Genomic DNA, 23,000 nt, shown 5'->3' with positions numbered 1-23,000 from the left:
ACTGCTAAATTTGACTGACTAAAAAAAAAAGTGGTGATGTGAGAGTCCTTGGACAAGCAAGCTGGGAGACCAAAAGGTGTAGAAGATGGTGACCAGAAAGCTGGGTACTCTGCTAGGTAATTTTCAGGGGATGGCAAAATACAGAGTATGAACTTGCAAGTGAGTGGCTGAGATAGGTGAGCCCCTAAGGGTCTGGGTTAGAAGAAGCTGTCTGCGTTGTCACTAATCTCACCCAGGATGATGGAGAGACACAGACTTGGGAAGGGAGAAGGTCTATGGGCACATGCCAGAGGCTTTCCTGAATGAAGAGGGTGGCTAGTGAGAATAAAGGTGGGTGGGGAGGATGTTGCCTTATTTTGCGAGGTTTGGAGAATAATGGTGTCTCAGAGACATTACATTCTCTTGCACATGAAGTAGGCCCTCCAGGGTGAAAGATCAGGAAAAACAGTGGAAGAAGGAGTCTTGAGGTAGTAGATATAGCACAAAGCCAGAAGTTAGGAGCTTTCTGTCTAGTCCCAAGGGCACTAATATGCTCTGTGATCTCAAGTCCTTCCCCCTCCCCAATGCTTAAGTTTCTCATAGATAAAAATACACTGGGAGAACCGGCTAAGGTAGAGCTTTCCAAGTGGTGTTAGGGAGCAACAAATGGGTACAGGTGTGCTGAGATCACGACCCCTTAGCCCTTGGGTCAGTTGCTCCCTGAGCCATTATCACTGTGTTTGTGTGCTACAACGTGAATGAGGACGGCGAGAAAGCAGTGGGACAGACGCTCTCCAAGGCCCCAGCTATCTCTGACGTTCTGTTTGCACATCTCTGTCGCGCCGTCTTGGAGGAGGCTGCAGGGAGGCTGATAGAAGAACAGACAGACTCCTGCTGCAAGCAGAAGTCCATCTGCTGGCAGAGATAGAAGCCAAGTTTCCTAGCTCCCCCTTGCTCTCCTTCCCTCCCTCCCAGCACTAGTTGAGGGAGCTGTGATCTGCTCAGATGCCCAGGTGAGAGCAGGTGCACCTTGCTCCCCTTCCAGCTGATAGTTGGGTGGTCACCGGCCCCCTCAAGCCTCAGCAGCAGCTTGTGAAAGTGAAGGAGTGACCACCCACTGGTTCCATCAATCATCCACTACATCCAGCTCTAAAAACAGACTCACCATTTCTGAGAAACTGGGCAGTGTATCTCACTGCACACCACCCAGACAGGGCCTTCACAATGCAGATCTTTCTCTTAGGGCCAGCCACTTCTCAGAAGTCCATGTAAGATCCACCTACATGGTTGACCGAGGGCCACCCCCTCTCTGCTACTAGCCTTCCCAGGGGCCCTCCCTCTCCCTCTGTCAAATGATATATGCTTAGAGAATGCACCAGCAACTTAAATTCACCCTAATCATAAAACACCGGGAAACACCCACTTGGCCCTGTACTTTGCACACAGATGTTCAATAAACATTTACTGAACTAAATGAAGACTATTCTCAAATATTTAAAAAATACCCTACCAAGTCTATCAGAATTATTTAAATTATCCATCACATTATTCCTGTTTATTTGGGTAGATAATTAAAAGATGACTTTTAAAATTCTTTAATATTTATTGGTACCTGCTGTGTGCCAAGCATTTTACAAGCATGAGCCAGTTTCCTTTTCACAACACTGTGAACTGGGTGTGTTAAACCCATTTTATAGATAAGTGAAATGAGGCTCAAAGAGAGACTGAGACATGTCCAAGGTCATAGAGCTGGGAAGCAGAAGTCATAGGATTCTAACCCAGATGGATCCAGCTTTCAAGAGGGTGCTCTTTTCAGCACATCAGGCTGCCTCCCACAAATGCACAACAGATCGCAGCATCAAGAGTGACCTAAAGAGACAGAGGCAGCAAAGTAGTATGCAGGAAGACTGCAGCCACACAGCAAATCTGAGGCTTCCCACTGCCTTGCCCTGGGGAAATCGTTTTGAGGTTGGCTAAGCTTTGCCAAAGAAAAGTGGAGAGGGGACTGGCCCCTGCTCCTCTAGGCCCCTGTGATTGCTAGACTGGTTCTCCCCTCCCTGCTTTCCCCCACTACCCATGTGATCTGGCATTTCATTTAGGGCTGCCCTGCTTGGTTGTCTGAGTGTGTGAGAGGCCTAGAAGCAGCAAGGATCTGTCCTTGGATACTCTACTCCCACCTCTCTCCCCATAGGACCAAGCGACTCCTGGGCCCAGGTACCCCTTTGTTCTCAGGGCCCAGGAGACAGATAGGAGAGTGGTGGAAAACATGAGTGGTCTGACCTGCCATGTTTGAACGTGGCTGTCACCCCCCATGCCTGCCAGAATCTGCCTGACAGGTGAGCAGCTGTGCACTACATCTGTCTGTCCATCTGTCTCCCTCTCAGGGGCCTGCAGAGAGCCAATACTCCTCAGGGAGGGGAGGCCCTGGACCTGAAGCAGCTCCCTTACTTTGGATGTTACTCAGCAGGGACTAGGAAGGGTGGGGCAGGATAAGTGTGCCTCTGTCCCCATCCAAAACCCGACCCCTGCCCCGCCAACTGCCAAGTCCCCCTCACTGCCTCCCCTCCCCTCCCCTCCTCACTACTCTCCTAGCTCTTCCTGCCAAGCTCTGCAAATTACCACACATGCCAATAAGTCATTAGAAACCAGAACGGCAAATGTGGGGTTGCCATGGAGACCAACACCAGGGAGCTGGCAGCCCTGGGGGCCGGCCGGTGGCTCAGGTGTGCTTCAGGGAGAGCTGGGAAGGTCAAAATGCCTGACAGAGGGTATATGCACTACTAGGGCGCTGATTTTAGGCAACGCTCTGCCTCTGCCTGCTTTTCCTCTCCCTTCCCTCCCACGGCCCTGGGTCCTGCCCACCTGCAGCTTGTTATGGGTGATAAATGCTGCATAGGCTTCACGAGGGCAGGTGCAGCCGGGGCCAGTGGGCTGGGTCCTCTCCCTTCCCAGAGCTGTGTCTCTACCCAGAGCAGGTGGCTGTGAGAAAGCCCACCTGGGGACCAGTTCCAGGACAAATAATACAGACAGATCTGAGCAACTTGGGCTGGCTGCGGATGTTTGGAGAAAGCTGAGGGCAGGGAGGGGCTGAGGTCAGGACTGGAACTCAGAGCTGCTCATCTTCCTGCACCGGTGCTCACGTCGCCTCTGCCCAGTTCTTAGCACAGTGCTTGGGCCTTTATATGCACACGTTTGTTGAACATGTAAAAATATACACATACAATTATTGTAACGGATGAGTTCATGAGAGAATTCACGTAAGCATCTGGGATTTCTGACAAAACAGGAGTGGACCGTGGGTTGCAGTCCCAGCTCATCCACTAACTCAGCGTGACCGCACACAAAACCACTCCTTCCTGGGCCTCGATTTCATTGTCTGGAGAATAAGCAGGTTGCATTTCAGACACAGTGTATTTCATTCCTTGGAGCCACCAAGTTATGAAGCAATCCCTCCAGGGTGGCTGGGAGGTCAGAAGGAGGCCAACTGGGTTCTGATCCACCACTTGGCTTTTGCCTTGTATTTAGTTTCCTGATGCTGCTGTGAGCAAAGGACCGCAAACTTAGTGGCTAAAAACAACACAGACATATTCTCTTATAGTTCTGGAGGCCAGAAGTCCAAAATGGGTCACCCTGGCTTCAAGCTAGGTGTCGGTAGGGTTGTGTTTCTTTCTGGAGGCTGGAGGGGAGACTCTGTTTCCTGGACTATCCCAGCTTCTTAGACAGGGATCTAGAGGCTGCCCACAGGCCCTGGCCCATGGCCCCTTCCATCTTCAACACCAGCACTGGCAGGTCCAGCCTTTCACACATGGCATTACCCGGATGCTGACTTCTGCCTCCCTCTTCCACTTTTAAAGGACCCATGTGATTACACTGGAGCCACCCAGATAATCCAGGATAATTTATTCTTAAGTCAGATATCAGCAATCTTCTTTCTCCCTCGTCATGGAACATAACATATTCACAGGTTCTAGGGATTAGTACATGGACATCTTAGGGGGCCCATTATTCTGCCTACCATACATTGAAAAATGGATTAACTTCTATAAATGTTTGAAAGCCACAAAACCAGAGGGCTTCCTGTTGCCATCAGTTCTGAAGCACTATGACCTAGGCTCTTCTCCTTTTCTCCATGGGGGATACGCAGAGGAGCTCTGGGTCTGCCCATCAGAGGTGAATGTTGGCAGGCTTAGGCTGTTTTGTGGGCTGTGCAGAGAGATGGGTCTCTGGGGAGTAAAGAATGAGGACTGTTTTAGGGGATTGGCCCTGTCTCAGCTTCTTCACCTCCATTCCCTATATACCCCAAAATTCAGATGACCCTGCAGTTGTCTGCTCATTTTTATTTCCATGCGAGGTTACATGGAGCAATGTGTGTGTGTGTGTGTGTGTGTGTGTACCCACCCATGCACACTTTACCTGTTGCAAAAAGCATGCCAATCTAACAGTCATAAAGGTGAGATAACATCTTGTCTTTCCACACTTTGACCTTCAACACTGTCCTCTTCCAAGATTCATGAATGGTCCCAGATTGTTTAGAACAAATTCTAGAAACAGTAGCTAAGCTCAGAAAGCATAGGGTCTTAGACCTTTCTGAGCTTAGGTACTGTTGCTAGCAACTTTCAGGCCCATAATGCTCAACTCTCGCCTCTGCAGGTGAGACAGGCTCTTTCTTGCCTGTGGGGGAGATGGTGGCCTCTCATTCTTCCATACAGCATAACCTCTGTTCTCATCTCCACAAGACACCCTCTGCCAACTGCTTGGGACCCAGTAGAAATCAATAACTCTTATGGGCAAGGCGCCTCGGGCAGTAATCACGGCCCCGCAGTTTTATGATTGTATGCAAATTACTCACCTCTCTCGGACTTATTTTCTTCCCTCAGTATAAACTGGCAGCTCATTCCCATTCCCACTTCTACCATATGTCCCAGGGGATCCCGGAAAAGAAATGTGATGAGGTAGGGGACGCTGTTCTCTAGAGGAGTAGCCCTGGGGAAATTGAGAAAAGGAACTAACATTTATTGAGCTTCTACTTTGTAGCAGGTACTTTACACAGATTTGCTCACTTAATGTGGTAGTTGAGAATCAGGGCTCCGGAGTCAGAAAGATTTGGGGGCTGAATTCTGGCTCTGCCACTTGCTGGCTGTGCATGGCCTCCAGGCTTTAGTGTCCTCAACTGCAAAATGGGGGAAAATAATACCTACTTCACAGCGTTATGTGGATGAAATGAGATAAATGCAGTGAAGCTTCAGGTACTTCATAAGCACTCAATAATGTTAGCTCTTATTATTATTAACAACCCTAGGAAGTGGATGTTATTAACTCAGATTTATAGATGAGGAAACTGAGGCTCAGAGCAGTTAAGATGCCCAAGGGAAGGTGGCTAGGGACCGTGAATCCTGACCCAACGCCAACTGATTCCACTTCCTCTGGATTGTGAGCCATAAGGACAAAAGCCTCAGGCTCAGCCTCTGCGTCTTCCAGGGGGTTGTGCTGGGGTACCACGGATGTGCCCCCCTTTCTCAGGCTCCGAGGACCTAGAGGAGGGGAGAAGTCTGTCTAGTAGTGGACTGCTTTGCCTATGGGTCTCTTGGCTCCTGCATTTAGACTGGGGGCTGGAGGCAGGGAGGAGAGCATCTCCCCCCACCGTGTCTTGGGTGGGTGAGGGCACTACCAATGGATCCTAGTCTGCTCCACTCTGGTGATCTCTCTCTATACTTCAGAGGTGAGCTCACACCCCCAGGATCCAGGGAGAGGACACACTCACCCCTCATGGGGGAGGAAGTTTGCTCATCTTGGTGCAATTTTATTTCCAGTTCATGATATCTGGAACGACCAGGAATGTTACAGGAGTAACCTACCCAACAGGGGCCCATCCAGGCAGTGAGAGGAAGGGAGAAGAGAAGCTGCTGGAGCCTGGGTAGATACATGGAGCCTAAGGGAATTCCAGAGAACATGGCTCCAGACACCAGTGAACTAAGAGGCGTGCAGACCTGGGACAATGGCCGGAGCTGGAAATGGGACTCCCTGAAGCCAGAGGACTTCCAAGATCAGAGATCATCTGGTCTTGGGCAGGAGAGGGCAAGGACACTAGATAATGGATTTCCTTCTGGAAAGGGTGGCTTTCCATGTCTCTGGAGAGAGTACAGGGGGCATCGGAAACCCAGGTGGGAAGCAGGGACTGCCCAGAGACAGAAGACCCTGCCCTTGCAAGCTGCCACGTGGGCTGCCTTACTCCCACTCAGTGCCCTCCCCTCCAGCGGCGCCACCCTTCTCTCACCCTGCCAGCTCCAAGTTCTCTGTGCAAGAATCCTTCCCACTGCAGAGTCGAACCTACTCCATTTTCCAAGCCTAAATCAGCCGCGCCCCCCTGAGGAAGCGTTCCCTATATAACTCCCACACAGAGCTCACAGTTCCGATAACATTTATAGTCTAAATCACACAGTTTAGCACTCGGTTTTAAATACTGTCTGGTATTATTCCCTCATTATTTCATGTGAGTATAAGTTCTGCCTCCCCAGCTGATCAGTAGGTTTCCTTACCAGTAAAGACTGTGTCCTGTGCTTTTTTATTTCCTTCCCAACCTCACACCCCACACTGCCTAGGACAGTGCTCAGAGAATCCTTGGTGGGGATGTACTGATTGGCTGAAACAGCTCCAATGGCTGCAGAGGGCAACCAGGCAGCACTTACTGACTAGCTGCTGAGGGAAATGCTGGAATGGATGGCTGATGATCCGGGGTGTTAAAAAGTCAAATCATGCCGCTCCAGGCCCCAAACCTGCAAGAGCCCATCTTACTCCGAGGAAAAAATCCCCCTCCTCACCAGCTCCAGAACTCTCCCAGAGCTAGCCTCCTTCTGACCCTCTGACTTTATCTCCTGCAACTCTGCGCTCACCACATTCCAGCCACGCCATCCTCCACGCCGCCTCCCACTCTCCAGGCATGGCCCTGCCTCCCTGCCCTTGCACCTGCTGTCCCCTCTGCCCAGCTTGCCCCAACTGCAGTGCCCCCTCTCATCTCTCCTCAGATGTCACCTTCTCAGTGAGGTCTCTGCAGCCACCCTGCACAAGATAACAAACTCCCCCTCTCCCAACTGATCCCCCCATTTCCCTTCCCTGTTTTTTCTCTTTAGCATTTACCAGACTCCAATATGCCATTTCCTTTATAAGTTTATTTTACTGCATCCCCAGACAATAAACTAAAAGCTCCTGAAGGGCAGAGGTCTGTCTGGTTGTTCACTGCTGTCTGCCCTAAGTGCCTGGCTACATGCTTCACAAATACTTGCTGAACGAAGACTCCAGCCCCACCCCATGTCTGAGATGGCTGAGGCATGGTGGCACTCAGAGATGGGCAGTGGACAGGATGATTCTGCAGGTCCCCTCGCAATGTAGATTCCACCTTTCAACCCCTGGGCCCAATTCTGGGCAGGCACTTTCTCAAGCTTGAGGCCTGAAGCTGTCTGAGCCCCAGCAGAAGGCAGGGGAAGAGGAGTGGTGACAGCCAGGCAGGGTGAAGTGTCAAATTCTCTCTTTCCTCTTTCCTCCTACACAGCTTTTAAATGTCTTGCTTCCCACCAGCTGCCCCTCTGTGGTCATTCCCCCTTCTGGGCATCACCACCTTTGCCCTCCCAGGCCAAAGACAGACACCTTCACCAACCACATTTGAATGCTTATTCTGAGAACATTTTAGAGAGCAAAGTAACCTTTGCTGCCTTTCTTTTCTCTTCCTCCTTTTTCCTTCCCCCTGAAAAGATGAGATAGGACAGACCCATTCTTCCTGGGGAACCCAGGCTTGTTGCCTAATAATCACTGCCCTGCCCCCTTCTTCCGTATGTTTTTCCCTGAAGAACCTGCCTTGTGAGATGTTTGTAAATAGAAACAATTGTACCTGTTTTTCCTGAAACACACAAGTCTACCTTGTTAGAGATATCCCACCGACAGCACAAATCACAAGCCTTCCCCATCTCTCTCCACCTTATCTGGGGTCTGGGCCCCATTCTCACGCCTCCCAGCGAGCCACCCTTGCATTGGTTCCCACCATGTGTCCATGGGCACTGACTCTTAAGGTCCAGCTTCTCTGAGGCTAGTGGCTCCATGTGGCCCCGAGGCACTTAGCTGAGACAGAAGGAAACAATGTTGGATCTTAAATATCACACCCTGCAGGAGCAGCAGGAAAAAAAAGGTCACAGAGACCCTCTCTGAAGATCCCAAAAAGGAGAAAGGCAGCCACTGGCTGGGACAGGGCTGGCTTAGGGAACTTCTTCCTGGAGGGAGGGAAGGAGGAGAATGGGCTAGATGACCCAGAGCACCCTCCAGGCCCAAGGAACACCAGATTCGGGGGTGGTGAAGAAGCAGGAGGAGTCCTAAAGTCAGAGAGAAGGGCTAACTCCCTCCCTTGGATCTTTCCTAGCTATACGTCCTTGAACAAGTCTGAGTCTGTTTCTTGGCTTTTAAGGTTAGGGATAATGAGAGTTAACTACCTATCTAATAAGGGTATTTTTGAAAACTTAATGGGATAATGCAGGTAAAGCAGTTGGCGCAGTGCCTGGTACATAGTAAATGCTCAGTAAATGCTAGGTATGATAATTAGTGTTACTACCATGTGAGAGGTAGAAGCTGAGAAACAGTTATTGCCCCAGGAACCCTCTGCCTGCGCTTTATCTTGGAACTCACTTCGGGTCCATCAAATGCTGAGCAGCAGGGAAGGTGTGGGTGGAAGAAATACACAGAAAAAAACTGAATTCCAAACCAAACCTGGTTAAACTCACCTCCTAAAAGGCAGCCCCCTCAGACCAAGGCATCTCCCAGGTCCCTAGGAAGTGTCAGAAGGCAGAGTGCAAGGCCTAGCAGCCTTGGGTTTGGAGCAGACTCTGCTTGACGAGGGCTTAGAACGTGCAGGAGACCAAGGTCATGAGACTAAACCCCAGCAGGGATGCACCAGGTCCCCTGCACCAAAACATGTGGGGATGTTCTGGGCGACCAGCCAGCCCCACTGGAAGCCCAGCTCCCAGCACTGGAGACAAAGAGGCTGAGGGGGACGTGTCAGTGGTGATGGTGACATCCACAAAGAGCAATCAACACATACACACCCTGGTATCTTTTCACACACGATGCCTGTGCCCCAAATACCCTCATCACCAGTGTCCCCAGACCCACCATCTCTGCCTGGTTGATTCCTTTTCAAGCCTTGGCCCAAATATCACATTCTTTGGCAACCCTTTCCTAATCTGCAAACAGCAAACAGAGAGTCACTTTTTTTTTTTTTTTAAGACAGAATCTTGCTCTGTTGCCCAGGCTGGAGTGCAGTGGTGTGAGCTTGGCTCACTGCAACCTCTGCCACCTGGGTTCAAGTGATTCTCCCACCTCAGCCTCTCGAATAGCTGGGATTACAGGCGTGCACCACCACGCCCAGCTAGTCTTTGTATTTTTAGCAGAGATGGGGTTTCACCATTTTGCCCAGGCTGGTCTTGAACTCTTGACCTCAAGTGATCTACCTGCTTCAGCCTCCCTAGGATTATAGGAGTGAACCGCCACGCCTGGCTGAGTCACCTTTTTATCTACTTATCCTATAGTCCAACACTTGTTTCATTATTGTCTATGGGACTGACTCCTCCATCTAATAATAATAACAATAATACTACTACTTACATGGCACTTACTATATATACGACATACTGTTCTAAGCTCATTACATGTATCACCTCATGTAGTCCTCATGACTTTATGAAGTAGGTACTTTTATTATCCCATTTATAGATGAGGAAACTGAGACAAAGAGAGGTTACATGACTTGCTCAATGTCACCCAGCTAGAAGTGGTGAAGCCTGGATTTGAACTCCAGTGGTATGTCTCTAGAATCTCTACTCTTACGGTGAACTCCTTGAAGGCAGGGACATCTGATCTGTCTCTTTGTCCCCTGCACCTAGCACAGAGCCAAGCACACAGTAGGTACTTAGAAAAGATGGGTTGACTGAATAAGCAAATGCCTGATTGAGGCTAACTTGGTGAAATTTCAGCCTCTGAGCTGTAGGCCAGGGAGACCCAGGCGCCGCACCGGAAAGTAATAGATAAAGGCAGCTTTCTGACTCGTCCTCTCTCAGCAATCTAATCACATGCTGCTGTCTGTCTTTTTTGCATATCTCTTGTCTTCTGTTTTGTTTTGTTGTCTTTTTTAGCTACTTCATTTTTGTCAAAAGTGTTTTTTGTTTCTCAGTTTATCTTCTGCCTTTGTCTTCCTTCTCTTCTGTCCCTTGGTCACTCTCCCCATTCCTGCCCCATTCCAGCCTCCAACCATTGTCCTTGCCCTTCCCTGGAGTCTTTGGGGGCTTGAAAGCTTCCAGTCCCCATCCTTTGTCTTGGAGCTTTTATAAAGAGTCCAAGCCATATAGATTAAGAACACAAGTGACACTTATTCATTAGACGGGCCGTAGACCAAGCTTCTATATCCTGACCCTGAATCAATTCTACCTGAATGCAGGTGGGGTGTGGGCTGAGGGACTGCCTGCCTACAACTTGTCACATACCTGTGTAGGATCACACAGTATCCTACACAGGGCAAACATCATTGCCCTCCCTGTCTCCTCATTCAGGGTCCCAGGTCCTCTAGGAAGCCTTCCTTGATCACTTAAGAAAGCTTATTCACACAACCGTTCAGCAAATCCTTATGCATATTAATAGTCTAACTGGGAGATAAGGCCCCATGAAAAGGTAGGTTATAATGTAAGCGTTAGTATAAGTGTACAAGTTACCAGATGTCACAGATATCATAGGGCCAAATGAACTGCAGATATAAGTGATTTCAAAATGGAGATCTATATGACCTGGAGCAAGTGGTTTATCTTCTCCAGGTCTCAATTTCCTTGGCTAGAACACAGGGGATGGTAATGCAGACATCAGAAGGCTGTCAGCAGGACTGAGCAGAATAACTTTTGTAATGTTCCTCACATAGACTGGTGCATAGTAGGTATTCAATAATAAATTTGATTCCTTCCCCCTTCTCTGTCTGAAGCACCAGCCTTCTACTCAGCCCTGGGCTGCCAGATAAATGGTGAGATGTGACCTGGTCCATCCTTTTGGGTCAGAAAAGTATCTTAAGGACAGGATGACTTAAGCGGTACCTGGCACTTTAGAGGTCACTCAGTGTGATAATTCACTAGCATTGTTCATGTTCCTCACCTCTGCCCCCTCAAGCTGTGGGTCTTTGAACGAGCCTGGCAGGAACAGAGCTAATCAGCCGGCAAATCCAGATACAAGTGTGGTCAGCCTGAGACATAGAGTTTTGTTTACCGCTGTATCTTCAGCTTCTAAAATCATGAGAGGCACACAGTAGGCGCTCAATAAATAGTTGTTGAATGAGTAACATTTTTAAAAAAGCAATGGAGTTTCCTTTTCCCTTCAAATAAACAACATAAGGGTGTGGGGAGTAGGAGGGGCAGGTGAGTAAATGACAAGGTGCAAGGGACACCAGGGCCAGGCAAATGCAGCTGCCAGGCCCACCAGCCCAGGCTCCTCTGCAAAAGGGATGCAGCAAAGCCAACAGTGCGTGTGCTCCCACCAGCAGGATGAGCGGGAGTGCGTGCACGCCTGGCTTATGGTTTAAGCTGCAGTTTACAGGAGAAGCGGGGCAAAGGTGGAGACAGAGACTGGGAAGAAACGGAGATATCTGGGGAAGAATGAGGAGGGTAAGAGAAGAGGAAGAGCAGTGTGAGGGGGAAAAGGGAAGTCAAGAGTGTTAGAGGAGGAAAGTGAAGAGCGAAGGAGAGAAGGATGAGGGGGAGGAGGAAGAGGGGAGGCACAGGAAAGAGGATTCAGAGTGGGGAAGAACTGTGTTGAATTAGAGAGGGAACCTGCTGTACTAGCCTGGGTGGAATTAGCAGATCTCTGAGTTCTTGCTGCCACTCGGTGTCTCCCTGGGAGGAGACTGCATTAGAGAGAGGGTGTGGATTTGGGGGTGTTCCTAGGTGCCAGACCCTGGGCAGACCTCAATCTCCCAGGCACTGAGGCCTTTAGTTCCATCCTTTGCAAATAATGAGGTTCCATCCCAGGTCCAGAGAGAGCCCTCCGCAAGAAGGAGAAGTCTGAGTCAGCCCAGGGGAAGGAAGAAGGCCTAGGAGGCTCAGACCCCTAGCTCTGCCCTTCTGTTTCCATCATTTCGCCACAACAGCACCCGGCCAGGAAAGTGGGTCAGGCCACCCACATGTGACTTTTTCTGGTAGCAACAGGGCCCAAAGGCAAGGGAACTCCAGTGCCTAGAACAGAGCCCATCCCCACTCTCCATGCCCAGTGCTCTTTTTTGGAGGGAGCTTTAAGAAGCCGTGGGCAATGGGAGGAGCTCCTGGCCTTCTTATTCAGGGACTAAACGCTGGGCCAGAGCCCATCCTAGACTGGCAGGAAAGGGGGGCATGGAGCCTGCTATCGGCCTGGGTGCATAGGGAGACCTAGATCTTCCCCTTTGATAGTGACCAAGCTGGCAGGAAGCCACCTCTACTGCCCTGACCTAGGGAGGCTGTTCTCCCCACCACCCTAGGTCCTGGGGTTCTCAAGCAGAGGGCCTGTCAGTACATCTCTGGCAACTGAGCGCTGTGCCCAGCCCACCCCCTCCAACCCTGCCAGTCGCCCAATTAGAAGCTGCGTTGGCTCCAACAGATGGGAGCTGCGGCAGCCTGAGGAACAGAGCACAAAGCCCAGCTGACATTTTCCTTCCTGTTCGTTTGGGTGGGGGAGGAAGGGTAGGGAGCACAGTACTACCCCCAGGGCCCCTCCCCAGGGTCCGGGTCTCCTGCACCTCTTTAGCTCCTCCGTTCGGCCCCAGATGGAGCTCAGTTCCCCCTCACCCCGCGGCTCCTCGCCGGTTGGGCAGCCAGAGCCTGCGCCACCCTTTGCCAGCAGGACAGACGGCCCACCTGTGGCTGGCCAGCCCAGCCTGTCTCCTTGATGTTGTGGTGGGCTCAGAACCACCCTTCCGTTTCCGCTTCCCCCTGCCCGAGTCCCCAGGCTGAGCCCCAGGCCGGCCCATCCCCCACCCCAAATGTCCCATCCCAGGCTGCGGTCGGACCCCAGCCGGCCGGCCCGGGAGGAGCCTAGCTCCTGGTTCCAGATACTTCAGACAGACCCAAGGCCACCTTGTCCCTCCGCACAGACTCCCGAGCTCCAAGGTGGAGAAAGTCCCCAGGCTCTGGAGCGCTTCCAGCCTGCCAGTCCACCCGTGTCACGCCCTCCCTAACCTCGCTGCCACCTCTCGGCTCCTCGACATCTCCAGGACCCCGCTCTACCCAGCAACAGTTTGTGGGGAGGTTCTGGTCTCTCCGGGCGAAGGCCAAGGCGCCCCCTTCCTGGCCGCTTCTGGGCATTCTCCAACCCTCCGTCCCTCTCCCCCTCGGCCGCCTCCCTCTCCCAAGTCGCCGGCTCCCCTGCAGGCGTCTCGGCGGAAGGCAGCGGCCGGCCCTCCCCCGGCCCCCACCCAGGTCAGGCGGCGCTGCGGTGCCGGGGCAGGAGCAGGGAGCCCTGAGGTGGCTGCTCCGGCTGCTCCCGCCGCGTCCCCCTTGGCCATGCCAGCGACTTCGGTGTCCACAACTCCCCGGCCGCGGCGGCGCTGCCCAGGTCAGCCCCGTAGCCGCACACTCACCCGGTGGGCGCCGTCCGCAGTCCGCTGCCCGCGCCGCCGCGCTCCGCTCGCCTTCCGCCCGGGGTCGGGCTGGGGACGCTGGTCCGCGACCTCCCGCCGCGCGCGCCGTCTGCACAGGCCCGGGAGGCTCGGCGGGCGCCCTCCCCAACGTGGAGTTATCCTGAGAGCGGCTCCGGGGCCCAGCCGGTGAGGGCGATGGCAGAATTCCAATCCGTCCCCACCCCCTCTCCGCGCCCTGGGCGCGTCGTGGCCAGAGGCTGGCGGGCGAGAGCCGGGCGCTCCTTAAGAGCGCCGCGCGTTTGCAGGTGCCCGGAACAGGCCCTCGCGGCGCCCGGCACCCCCTCCACGCGCGCCCCTCCTCCCGGCTTCGCGCTCGCCCTCCTCACTCGCTTCTCCGCCGCTCTCCCAACCTCCCCAGCCCACTCCGGTCGCCTCCTCCCAGTCTGCATGCCACGCCAACCCCCTCCAGTCCCGCTGCCATTTTAACTCCTGAGTGGCCAGAGGCCCCCTCTCCCTAACGCGCACACGCCCGGGAGGAAGGAGTTGGGTGGGGCCAGACGCTAAAGCTTGAGCTGTCCTTGTGGCTAGAGGCACAAGGCTTGGCTGAGAGAAGGGGCACAGCCCTTGGGTCCGGGAAGAGAAGGGTTGGCTTCTCTCATACTGCCTCGGACCCTCTTGCAAAGGCCAGGAGGACAAATGGGGAATTCAGCAGCTTTGTGAGGACAGGTGCAGCTCAGTCACAGCATTCACCTAAGATCACGTTTTTGCTTTGCATGGTGCTACCCTCCCGAAGTTAACAGTGGACTAAGGAGTGTAGTGGGGTGGGTGAGAATTGTGTCACTGGGCCCAGGCACCTCTCACCCTAAAGAATGAAGTGGAAGACCCCTTTAGTTGTCAAGTTTTTCCAGCATTGCATCCTGAGCCGGGCAGCTCTAGCATTCTGGAAGATTCCATCCTAGCTCTCAATGAAGGAGGTCGATTTCAGTCAGGAACCGGCAGGCCCAGTCAGGGGTTTGGCTCCAGGGTTCCCCACTCTGCCAGCTAGACATCATGAAGACTGGGGAAGGAAAGCAAGAAGGTGCCTAAGGTGAGTGCTAGGCTGCTGGCTGCTTCCTGGTGGTTTAGAAAAGCTGGGTGACTGCCACTAGTGGGGGCTTAGGACAGTGGGGCTCCTGCTGGGACAAAGGCCCAATGCCCAACGCCCATGCCTTGGTGGAGCCTTCAGCCTGGACCACTCAGAACAGACATCACAAACTCAGCTCCATGGCAGGCCACACCCTATTGATGGGTCTGAACCAGAGCCTGCAGAACCAACAACAGAAGAGTGGATGAGGTGGAGCCCAAGGTATGGAGTCCTGTGAGGAGTGGCTTCCCTGGGCTGCCTGCCATCATCCAGTGCTTGAACTTCTGGCCCTGTCTTTTCCAAGGGTACAGCCAGTGGTGACTGCCACGCCTGGTGGCTTGAAGTTGGCTTGAAGGTCTGTGAGTTCTGTATGCACAGAGGGGATTCTCACCTTCATATATTGAATGAGCACATATTAAGTTCCCACTAAACCACCCTCATGTTCCCACTCTCCATCCCTGCTACAGAGCATAATGGCCTCAAGGAGCTCAGAGTGACAGGTTGGAACTATATGAAACCAATTTTAACATTTCAAGGCAATGGAAGTGCCATGGAAATACAAAAAGAAACCACCCAAATGGACTGGCGTTATTCACAAAAGGTTTAACGGAGGAGCTGAGTCTCCAGCTGAGCCTAGTTGGAGGGATAGGATTTGAACTAGAAGAGAATATGGGGACCAGCAAAAGCAGGAAAGTGGAGACAAGCAGAGTAGAATGGGTTGTCTGGAGGGTAGGAGGCAAGGGTGGAAAATTATAGAGCTACTATTAGATGCCAGCCTTTTCTCATCTCTCTCATCTTAGACTCTGAGCTGACTAATATCCCCATTCAACAGACCGGGGAATGGAGGCCCAGAGAGTTTAAGGCAGTAGCCCAAAATCTGTAGGCAGAATGTGAGACCTCATTTTCACAGTGTAACAATGCCACATTGAGTATACAGGGTGGGAGCAGCTGATGAAGGGTCTGAATTGCCAGGCTTAGCAGTTTAGCTGTGGCCCTGTGCTCAAGTGATTTGGGATGAAAGAGGCAGGAAGATGGGAGACTATTGAGGTAGCAGTTGCAGGAATCTAGGAGGAGGGGAGCAGTGAGAATAGAGTAAATGCATGGGCCTTTGTAAAGAGGACTTGGCAGAACTGTGAGACTGACTGATTGAAAGGGGTCAAAACTTGACTCCAAGCTTTTAACCTGAGCACTTGAGTCCCTTGTCAAGTCACTGGAGCCACCTTTCCAGTCTAAGGGCCAATATCAATGTAGACAGGCTGATGGTGAAAAGGAGGACATTTTAGCAGTCCTTTACCAACTGCATGACCAGAGAGAGCACTCATGCCAGCACCCCAGCTTCCCAATAACTATGCATACTCATATGTCTTATCTCCTAACCAGAGGGTAAGCTTCTGGAGCCTACGACTGTCTTACACCTTAATAAGATAAGACCAGTCCTTCATAGTAGATGTCCAATAACTGATTATTGAAATAATAAATGGGATAAATGCAAGTAACATTCGCTAAGTGGTTGACCCTAAGTGGCAAAACCTGTGAGATGTACTAGGTGAGGCATAAGGGAATTTCATCAGCTGTGGGAAGAAAACAGGGGAAGGCTTCTCTTGAGCTGACTCCAAACATCTTAGAACCCAATGAGATTGGAGAAAGAGTGTAGCTTTTAGAGCTGGAAAGATTTGGATTTGGAACTCTACTTGTCCATTTACTCTGTCTTGCTTCAGGAAAAGTATTGAACTTCTCTAGCTCTAATTCTTTCCTGGGTAATGATATTAATTCAAGTAATAGCAGTTAACATTTATTGAGCACCTACTACATGCAAGACAAGGTGCTAGCACATTTATGCATCATCTCATCAAAAATTTGACCAATACCAGGACTCTAGCGATAGGAGAAAAACAAGGTCCAGTGTTTACCTAACCAGTATGTAATAGAGCTAAGATGGGAACCCAGGGTCCTCAAATGGCAGAGTCCAAACACCAAGCCAAGTCTCCCTAGCACTTCTTTAGGATGAGGATAGCAATAATGGAATGGATTCATACTTATAGGTTGCTGTGAGATATAACGGGGACTATATGGTTGGCATGAGCATGGTAGCTGGTGCATGGTACATGATCGACATTTTTCTCCCAACCCTGCTCCCATTGCTGCCATTCTGAGTCTCATACTTTCCTGGGAAAATCTGCCCAAATTCACAGTCCTTTGGAAGCTCTTAGGTAATTACCCTAAGGACTTAATGGCCCTGTTATTGACCTTTCACCCTCCAAATTTAATTTCTGGGCTTGGCCATGCATAATTTCCCGCCAGGAAGCCTGGGACTCTGTGACATCAGAGTGTCTTAGGAGAAGGATGCAGGGATTACATGCCGCTAGAAATGATCCTTAACTCAATGCCAGGTGGCTCTCTCATATAGGGGTCAGGACATGGAACTGGTGGGCATGCTGTTTGTGTGGTGGGGGCTGTGAGGAGGGGATGGCTCCTACTGGCGCCTGGCAGATGAGCCGAATCAGAGAAGGGAGGCCTGGGATGTAGCATGGGTCACTGGGGGTCCCTCAGTGGACCCTCCACTGCTATTTGTTGTGCGCAGCCTCTGCTCAGCCTCCTTGGGAGATGTGGGGTGGGGCCTGGGGAGTCACTGAGGACTGTTGTCCCACCAGTGACCCAACTAGGCAGAGAGTATGGCACTAGAGCAGTGATCCTTGGAATCACCTGGAGAGTGTGGGCCAATGCAGGTGCTGAGGTCCTACGCCAGCATCAGATTCTGTAATTCTCAGAGTCTGCATGTCAGATAAACCATCCAGGGGATTCTGATTCAGGTGGTTGGATGGACCTCACTGTGAGACAGACTGGCCAGGGGTGCCCATTGCTCTCTGGCCCTCCCCTGCCCGAGCACACCATGTGCAGAGCCTTGTTCTCTGGGCTATTAGAGAACAAGTGAAGGCAGAGGCAGAGATGAAGGGAATGAAGCTCAAGCTTTAGGGCTTCTCGACTTGCAGGATGGTGGGGAGAGGGTGGGCTATGAGAGCTGGGAACTGTAGAGTGTTCTAGGTGAAGAGGGGAAGCCAGTTTATGAACAGGAAACATTTTTATGTAAGCATTTCTGGTAAATGGAATGAAGCAATGTCAGGAGAAAGGTACCCTGAATGTCCAAGGCTCATGCAAATTGTTGTCTTTTTTCTTGGCTGTAAGTAATTATCACCATGGTACCTACTTTTGTATTTGGAATTTTGCGAGTTTTTTCTTAAGACGGCCCCACAAAACTGGAATCTTCCCTGACCCCTGCCCTCAGGGAGCTCCCAGGATCCACAGACACCCTTGCAACACAGAGAACCACAAAGGCAGAGAGACACACATTGCGGATGGCAGAGCTGTGTGGAACTGCAGGGAGTCCTTAAATCTATCTTGGGTTATATTCCTGGAAAAGGCACTGCAGGTAAAAACTATGTAGGTTGAACCTGTTTTTGCCCAGAAACAATGTGATCATAAAAATTACATTCCTCGCCAACGTCCTAGTGCCCAACTTTTTATAGGCATAAGCACAAACACCACAGACACCATATTTAATCAACCGTAAATGATACACCTGTACTCCGTTTGTTTGTTTGTTTGTTTGTTTGTTTGTTTTGAGAAGGAGTTTCACTCTGCCACCCAGGCTGGAGTACAGTGATGAGATCTTGGCTCACTGCAACCTTCACCTCCCAGTTTCAAGCGATTCTCCTGCCTCAGCCTCTCAAATAGCTGGGACTACAGGCACGTGCCACAACGCCCAGCTAATTTTTCCATTTTTAGTAGCGATGGGGTTTCACTGTCTTGAGCAGGCTGGCCTCAAACTCCTGATCCATCCGCCTCAGCCTCCCAAAGTGCTGGGATTACAGGTATGAGCCACCACGCCCGGCCCTGTACTTCTTTTTCTTTTCTTTTTTTTTCCCTGAGACAGAGTCTTGCTCTGTCACCCAGGCTGGAGTGTGGTGGTACAATCTTGACTCACTGCAACCTCCACCTCCCGGGTTCAAGCATTTCTCCTGCCGCAGCCTCCCGAGTAGCTGGGATTATAGGTGCCTGCCACCACGTCCAACTAATTTTTGTATTTTTAGTAGAGATGGGGCTTCACCATGTTGACCAGCCTGGTCTTGACCTCGTGATCTGCCCACCTTAGCTTCCCAAAGTGTACTTTGTATTTCTTAAATCGAATTTGAGTATCTAAAACAGTTAAACTGGGCAATGTGGTAACCAAATCCTATTCTGTTTAACATATTCAGAAGATTCCTGAAGAAAAAGCTAACTTAGGTAGAAGGGACCATGGGAAGGACTGGAGTAACCCCTCTTCCCCCATTCAGAACCTGTATGGGCAAAAAGGGAGGCCTCAGAGGTCTGAAGCTGGGGGACAAGGGTTTTGTGTGCCATGGCACATCTGAAAACAGACCAGCCAGCCAGCACCATTTGCGAGTATATCTGGCCTACTCCGAAGTGCATGACTTTTAAGTCAAGGGCTGCCACGCATACACCAAGACCAGGGGACACTTGAGAGGGCTGTAAGAGCTGAAGTTGGAATGCCATTTGGAGTGCTTATCTAGAAAGGCTTTCTGGAGGAGGAAAATCTTGAGAAGATGCTTGATGGCAGGACAAAATAGGCTTTCTGAGACATCAGTCCCAGGGACCCTCAAGCGTCTCTTGAGTTGACTTTTGACCCACCTCACTGAGACCCATCATAGGCTGTCAAAAAGACTTCGTCCCCAAGTGCTCATCACCCACATCTCCCTTCTACTTTATTGGTTTTCAGACTGCAGGTAGAGACCCATCAGTGGGTTGCAACAAGCACTTTTTTAAAAAATGAAAAAAGGCTGCGTGTGGTGACTCACGCCTGTAATCCCAGCACTTTGGGAGGCCGAGGTGGGTGGATCACGAAATCAGGAGATGGAGACCAGCCTGGCCAACATGGTGAAACCCCATCTCTACTAAAAATACAAAAATCAGCCAGTGTTTTGGCACCCGCCTGTAATCCCAGCTACTCAGGAGGCTGAGGCAGGAGAACCACTTGAACCCAGAAGGTGGAGGTTGCAATAAGTTGAGATCTCACCACTGCACTCCAGCCTGGGCAACAGAACGAGACTTCACCTCGAAAAAAAAAAAAAAGAAAACAAATTTTTGTTGAAATGAAAATGAAACAGGACATATTTCATGAATACTTTTGTTTTTGTTTTTTTTTCATGTAAACGTATGTGTGTGTGCTGAGTCATGGTGTTCAATGTATATCTTTCCAGAAGTCACTATCAAGCCTTGGTTCTTTATTTCCAAAGCTTGCAAATAAAATACACACGGGGTATCCTACATGTTAAGAATAAAATATTTGCCCAAATCCAGCCTTTTTATTTCTGTTGATTGTCTTCTTTTGTAATCAGATTCTATTCATTTCTGAACATTTCACTTCAGAAATGGTTCACAGGACAGAGAAACTGCGACTTCATGTATCCTAATCCTGTTCTTTTCTCTTTGTACTGTCTCTGACCTCTATATTTTCTTTCTTATTTTCTGTCAGAGAAGGAAGTCTTTATGGTCTTATTTCCAATATTTGAATTAATTCCAACATAGATCTTAGAGCTCATGGGGATGTCCAAAGATCTTTCCTAAGGGCTTTCCCAGCAGCTACTGCATGGATCAATTTTATTTCTGTCTAAACTAGTGTTTCTGAAACTGTGTGTGCAGAAGAACCACTTGGGGGAATTGATTAAAATGCAGATTCCTGGGTTTCACCCAGTAGGTCTCAAGTGGGGCTCACAAACTGCATTTTTGACCATCTCCCCAAGGGATTCTGAGCCCACCTGGAGGAACACTGTAAACCATGGAGAAAATTCAGCTCCTTCCAGAAAGCTTTCCGCCATTCACTCCTGATTCTGGTCACACCACTCCACTTCCCTTCTGCAGGAATAGTCTTGGTCTATGCCACTTTATGTTTATTTGCAATCATTTGCATTTTGCCTGAAAAGTTACTCTCTCTGGGTATACTGCCTCCCTATTAAATGGTAAATTCCCCCAAAGAACTGTATCATTCATTGCTATTTCCCTAGAGTGCCCACTGGAGGGCCTTGCTCATGGCAGACTTCCCATAAACTCTCTCTGCCTGGGACGGAAGCCTCCATCTACCCCCTGCCCCTACCAGCCCCTACCTGCTGAGTGAGGATCCCCATCCAGGAGTGCGCAGGGCAGGGGAAGTCAGTGTTATTCCCTGGATCAAATAGCATTGTTGATTGGTTGCTTTGGCTCTGACTTTGTCCCCTCCTCTCACCTCCTTAGGAAGAAGTGAATCGGTAAAAACTATTGAGTCCAGATGACCCCCTGGGGACTGTAGCTTCATCAAGGGCTATTATATTCTTTCTTGTGTCCAGAAACACATCTAATAGTAGCAAAGGCAGAGGACTGAGCTGTAGGGCTAAAACTCGGTAAGGCAAGCTAGATGCTCGGGGCACAAAATTTAAGGAGGCACTTGCTTTGAGGTACTGACCCTGTGCTTGCAGAACCTGAGGGTTGAGTGCCTCCTTAACTTTTGGCCTAGGCACCTCCCCTGCCTCATCCTAGTCCCAGCCCCACTGGGGAGCCTAAGGCAAGCATCCTGAAGCCTGGATCCAGACAATGAACACAGAGAGAGAAGGTTGAGGGAGGTGTGACCTGGAGACAGTCTTATTCCTAGATGAAGTGGTTCTTCAGGCAGTGGTCAGCTTGGCCCATTCTCCCGTCCATAGGAGCTGGCCTGTATGATAAGCAACATGGGTAAAACTGACCCGAGTCCCTGAGTCTGTGCTGGGAGCGGTCGGTGTTGCCTCATCCGGTGCTGATGAGGCTCACATTGCCTATTCCCCCAGCCAGCAAGAGGCCAGAACAAGCCTCAGGCCCATGTCCTCTGATGCTGAGTCCACTGGTTTTGTTTTTGTTTTTTCCCTTCATTTGCTTTCCACAACTCTCCTGCCTTTCGTGGAAAAGAGATCCCATATCCCCGAGAGCTGCTTGTTAAAGGGATTAAAATCCTGACTGTCAAAAAGCTCATCCTTATATTTTATTCTTACTCCTGCCACAAACCACATTCCTTCCTATTTTACCCTCAGGGGACATGAAGAACAGCCCGTCACTGGTCACTGGCCTTGGTATGTCGTATGTCGGCACCTGGGGACCTTTTGGTTCGTGAAGTCTTTTCTGTCTTCTTTTTTTCAGGCACATTAACCCATCTCCTTTGCTGAAGATTGTTTTTTTTTGTTTTTTGTTTTTTTTTTCTAAAAGAAGAAAAATTAAAAGAGAAGAGGAAGAAAAACAGTAGGAGAAAGAAGAGAAAAAGAAAATCCCATCTCCCTGAGCTGAGGGAGACTGTCTGAAGGCAGGAGAGCCTCCGTGCAGACCAGGACCCTGGGCAGAGTGGACAGGAGCTCTGCCATTGCTGAGCCTGTCCACATAAGTGGCTCTTGGACCAAATCCCTTCCCAGGCCCCAGACCCGAACCTCTGCCTTGGCAGGTCCCACCATGAAGGAAAGATGGTAAAGTGGCCACTGGAGAGAGCTGTCTCTTCCCACCTGGCTTACCTGGCTCATTTGGATGCCTCTGCCACGGAGGAGTGGGATTTTCAGACTCCAGACGAGAGAACAGAAAGCTGAAGACTGGGGTCAGGAACCCTTCCCCTTTCCTTCCGGCAGCCCTGCCATCAGAGACCGTGTGGCGTCCCCGTACATTGAGTGGGGTGGCTGGAGTGAATGACTAATGCATGTCATTTTCAAGCTGCTCTCTCTGAACAGGAAAGTACATTCAGATCCAGGTTTTAATTGTGTGTGATTTTAGCTGAGATGGCGTTAATTTATTTCCTTTGCTACTTCAGCGCTTCTTCCTCTTTCATCACGTGAAATTATCTGGAATGTATCTTTTTTTTCTTAAGGACAAAGAGAAGAAGCTGATCTTGCTCCTTTTCCACTGATTGAGGTTTAGAACATTTTAGGGGCTGCCAGATGCTGTTTAGTGGGTGCTTCAGGATGGAGACCCTGTGGTCTCCTGCTGCCTGCTTCCTGCTCTCCTGCTACCGCATCTGGCGAAGGGAATGCTTCACGCTGCGTTACCCCTACTGCCCAGGCCGACCCCCTGACAAATCCACCAACACAGGGGAGTTTTCAGTCAGGTCTGGCTCCAGGCAGTTTCCAAAGCAAGGGGAGCTTTCTTCCTAGCATGACCTTCGGAGAAGAGCAGAACAACCTGACACTCACAAAAGACTTCTTGGAGGAAGGAGACAGCATTTCAGAGATGAGAAGAGAGGCA

General features: G+C 50.6%; 1 protein-coding gene across 5 annotated transcripts in view; it reads right to left on the bottom strand.

Moving 5' to 3' along the window:
- LRRN2 (leucine rich repeat neuronal 2) overlaps positions 1-22,544 on the bottom strand; it is a 76,436-nt gene extending 53,892 nt beyond the window's left edge. For 2 of the 5 annotated variants that reach the window (XM_050763384.1, XM_050763404.1), the window contains exon 1: positions 22,280-22,544. The gene's annotated coding sequence lies outside the window, so the exon portion shown is untranslated. Of the gene's footprint in view, positions 1-13,597; positions 14,146-22,279 lie in introns of those variants that run through there. The other 3 variants (XM_050763363.1, XM_050763374.1, XR_007720178.1) reach the window with 2 other exon arrangements.
- Between the last annotated feature and the right edge of the window lie 456 nt (positions 22,545-23,000).

This window comes from Macaca thibetana, chromosome 1, assembly GCF_024542745.1.
Source record: "Macaca thibetana thibetana isolate TM-01 chromosome 1, ASM2454274v1, whole genome shotgun sequence".
In the NCBI taxonomy this organism is placed as follows: Eukaryota; Metazoa; Chordata; class Mammalia; order Primates; family Cercopithecidae; genus Macaca; species Macaca thibetana.
This window is presented reverse-complemented; position numbering and strand designations above follow the sequence as displayed.